The following is a 4635-nucleotide window of genomic DNA, read 5'->3' as shown; positions in this document are numbered from 1 at the left end:
CAAATCTCCCCTCTCTGGGGCAGAAAACACAGTCGCTGTATTTCCCCCCCTGGGGTTGGTTGCTGGGTTCGGTTGCCACGCCCTGTGGTGCTGAGACGCTGCTCCCGGACCACGTGACTGCAGGCGCTTCTCATCAGACCCTTCTGGACTTTTTCTCCTTTCAGGGTGCAGGACCTGGACTTTACCCCCGACCCCCAGTGCTGGCAGTGCCTCTGTCTAGGAGTCACACACGGGGTGTGTGTGTGCGTGTGTGTGTGTGTGTGTGCGCGGGCGCAACAGGGCAAGGTGGGCCCAGGTTTCAGAAGGAACTGGAAGCCTGATGGAAAATGTGTCTTGCAGAGCCAGAGGATAGGACAGGGGGGAGGACACTGCCTTTGTACCCCCTCGAGTCCCCTGAGGTCACCAGGAGTGAGCCATGAGCACAGAGCCAGGAGTAAGCCCTGAGCACAGCCAGGTGTGGGCCAAAAGAGAAAACAAAAATGAAAAGCTGCCCTGGTTTGGGGGGTCACTGAGGGGACCAGCTCCGGGTGAACGGGACGCTGCGAACAAGTGTGAAACGGGGAGGCTTCGAGGATTAAGAGAAGAGATGGAAGGGCCGGAGCGATGGTACACCGGGAGGGCGTTTGCCTTGCATGTGGCCGACCTGGGTTCGATCCCCAGCATCCCGTACGTTCCCTGAGCCTGGCAGAAGTGACACCCTGAGCACAGAGTAAGGTGTCAGCCCTGATCAGCCCGGGGTATGTCCCCCTCCAAGGAAAAAATAATAGATATAGAAATAAGATAAATAATGAAATCAGGGACCCAGGGCCCTGACGGGCTCCCGGGCTGGTCTTTATTGCTTAGAGCCATCCCTAGAGGAACATTCTTTTGTCTAAATCGAACTCTCCGAATCTACCTGGGCCAGATACTGTCACGCCCAAGGGCCTTAGTTCACCAGGATGAACATCTCTGGGATGGGTTTTCTCAAGGAATGTTCCAGACAGAGCGATAAAGCAGTTACAGGGCCCCCGCTGTGGGGGCCCTGAACCTGCCCGGCTGCTTTATCTGCTTCACCCTGAGTCCCCGCAGGTCACATACTCAGAAAGGGCCTCACTGGACTATGTCCCTTCCGGGGGCCCTGGGGAGATTCTACTTCCCGACCTGGTACAATGTGCAGAGGTGCCTCTAGTGCGTGGGGCCGGTCCCCCCGAATCTCTCCAGCCCCCACCCCCAACGCTCCCCTTGTCTTATTTCCTACAGACTCCGGCTCCCCTGGGGAATCCAGACGAAACTCGGTGACTGGGACAGGGCCTATTCGGGGTGCTGGGAGCCGCCGCACACTGAACTCTGGAGGTGAAAGTCATTGGCTGTGCCCACCCCGCAGGGCCAGCCCCTGGGCACGGCAGCAGCCCGGCTGCTCCTGAGTTTGCTGTCCAAGTGCTACAGCTGGCGTCTGAGCTGATGGGCTCGGCCACCCGGCTGTGGGCTTCACCTCTCTCTGCCTTTTCTCATGGCCACCAGCAACGGTTTTCTCGCATGGTCAAGTAGGTGGGACGGGACAGGGGATGGGAAACCCGTGACGGCAGCAAACGGCCCAGTTTGCTGACGTGGGGGTCAAGTGGACAAGAAATGAGCCTTGCAGCTCCTGGGAGGAGGACCCCGACGCACGAGGGCCCTACTGACAAATTGATAAATTGTTCCTCAGATTCATCTGAGTCGTGCAGACTCCAAGAATCAGGCCCGGCTTTGGGCAGCCCGGCCTTCATCAATGCTGACTGCGGCACCATCCAGATTACGCCAGAGGTCAGGAGGCTGCAGACGGCTCCGCGATCCGAGGGGGAATCCGCGACCTAAAGAATGTTCGGGGGCCGTCCCCCACGCCCCACCGAGGTCGCCAGCTGCCCCCCACGAGCGGCTCTCCGGCACGGCCACGGCCCCGGAGGCACAAGGACTTAGCACAGAGAACCAGCCGCTTGGAGCAGAAAAGCAAATGGACTTGTGTTAAACCGCGCGCCACCAAGCCTGCCCGGAGGGGAAAGGGCGTTGACCAGCCCGCCCGCTCCTCTCTGGAAAGAAAGATGGCGGCCGCACGGGAGCCTTGTGGAAAGCGGGTTTGAGCCGGGCTCAGGGGAGCGGCGGGGACCTCATGGGAAGGGGGGCTTTGTGGGCCGTCCCCCACGCCCCACCGAGGTCGCCAGCTGCCCCCCACGAGCGGCTCTCCGGCACGGCCACGACTCCAGGGCACAGAAACCAATCTCTTAACTAGCTAACTTTTAATAGAAATTCTTCCAGGGTCAATAAGTAAAATAGCAGAAATTCAAAACCGCGCGGCCGCTATTGCGGCCGCGCGACATCATTTTATTCTTAAACCAAGTTGTAGAAAGCAAATCATTTCGCAACGCTGTTTCAGCATGTCTGATTGGGGGGGGGTGGGTCGTAAACTCTAAACAATAATTGTGCATCTTCTATCGAAATAATCTATCTAGTCAAAGTAGATAGAGTATTAACTAGAACTCATCTGCCTCACAAAAGAATTGGGAGGGGTGGGAGGTGGGGGTCTATTGGGGTTCGGGGTTAAAAATGAGTATTGGTAAAGGGAAATGTGTTTGGTATCTACATGACTGAGACCTAAACCCGAAAGCTCTGTAACTTTTCCCACAGTGATTCAATAAATAAATAAATTATAAAAAAAAAAAAAAAAAAAAAAAAAGAATGTTCGGGACCCAAGACTAAGGCACTGTGGGCAAGTCTGCCACGAGCCGGGTGCAGTTCTGGGGGTGGCGAGGCAGCTGGAGACCCTGCATGGCGCCAGGGTGGGGTTTGGCAGAACCCCTCCCCATCTGCTGACGCCCTGTGCCAGCGCCTCCAGCATTTGAGCCCTGGGACCACACAGAAGGATGGAGACACCGAATCTGCTTCCCCTCAGAGGTCACCAACACTTCCAGCCCACAGGATTATCTCCCAAGCATTTTAATTTTTATTATTATTTTTTGCTTTTTGGGTCACATCCGGTGATGCACAGGGGGTTACTCCTGGCTCTGCACTCAGGAATTACTCCTGGTGGTGCTCAGGGGGACCATATGGGATGCTGGGAATCGAACTTGGGTCACCACCTCCTGCAAGGCAACCGCCCTACCCGCTGTGCTATTGCTCCAGCCCCTCTCAAGCCTTTAAAAATGTAAAACAGAGACCCAAACCAATAAAAATATCTACAAAGGAAACGGAAGGGCTTAAAATCTCGGACAATGGTTTTAAGGAAGATAAAAAGAGGACTTTAATGCTGAAAGAACAGTCCAGATAAATGGCCAAGATGTCTTTGGGGTGCCAGCGGTCACATAGCAGGGGCGGTCAGCTCTCAGGTGGTGCAGACCTGTGGCAGCCTCATGGTCGAACACCCTGGTAACAGCTACCTCAACACCCAGAATCAGTCAGAGCACTGGGGATGTGCTCGGAGACGTCAGGTGACTTGCATACTAAAAAGAAATCCTACCCGGGGCGCCGAGACCGCTGATGGAGACCTGAGTCCCGCTGGGTATGTGAGCCCCAAAACAGGAATCAGACATAAAAGAAGTAAAATAAAAATCATCAGGCTGGGTGCGCGGGATGTGCAGACATGGATTCCACGGCCCTGTCACCTAGCACGGTGCTCAGTGTTGACTTCTGGGTTGAGACCATGTGGGACACAGGACAGAACCCAAGTGGGCCCACCCTGCTGTAATGTCACCAACCCGAGTGGGCCCGCCCCGCTGTAATGTCGCAGTCTTCTTGGCTACATTTGTTCTGCCCTAAGCTCTCTTTGCTGCTCTGTGTGGTTAAGTGTCACCTTTCAGGCTGGACCAACCCCAACAGGCAAAGCCAGTAGGGGCTTCAGGATTAAGCTCAGGCAGCACACCTGTAAATGTGAAGCCGGGGAACGTGTCGCTTCCGCTTCTCATTTAAAGGAACTTTGCTTTGTGCAGCACTGGGGGTCAGCCTCAGACCTCACACACTGCCCCAGCTGAGAGCCCATCAATAGCCTGTTTGTTTTGCTTGGGGTACCCCCGGCTCAGGGCTCACTCCTGGGAGGGCTCAGAGGAATAAGATGACGGTCAGCGTCCTGCCGCTGGCAGTCTCCACCCCCAAGGTGCTCTGGAGAACACACACATGGTGCTGGGCTGAGTCACACGCCAGCAGCTGCCTCCCCTCAGTACGCACTGGCTCTGAGACAGCCCAGCGCCCTCAGTCTGCAGACCTGCCCCGGGGATGGAGGAACCCACGCAGCTCTGGCCCACACCCCCGGCTCGCGGCTCCCCCCTCACTTGGTCTTGGAATTGCACCTTCTTTGTGGTTGTTTCGGGGCCGTTCCTGTGTTAGTCAGGGCTCTGCCCTCAGGGACCACTCCTGGTGGGGCTCAGGGGAGCAAACGGGGTGAGGGGTTGAACCCAGGTCGGCCACATGCAAGGCAAACGCCCTACCCGCTACCACATCGCTCCGGCCCCCGCATTCCATCTTCTAAGGCAAGTGATAGCAAACATCATCTTTCGGTAACTATGCTTTATTTTTTTGAATGTGCTTTTTATTCATTTACAAGTGCTAGATTCCTGTTTTGGAGACTGAATCTTTACCTCGCTTCGTCACTGTGAGCCACCAGCTATGGAAACCAATCAGACAAACATG

This window comes from Sorex fumeus, unplaced genomic scaffold (assembly GCF_029834395.1).
Source record: "Sorex fumeus unplaced genomic scaffold, SorFum_2.1 ptg000029l, whole genome shotgun sequence".
Lineage (NCBI taxonomy): Eukaryota > Metazoa > Chordata > Mammalia > Eulipotyphla > Soricidae > Sorex > Sorex fumeus.
This window is presented reverse-complemented; position numbering follows the sequence as displayed.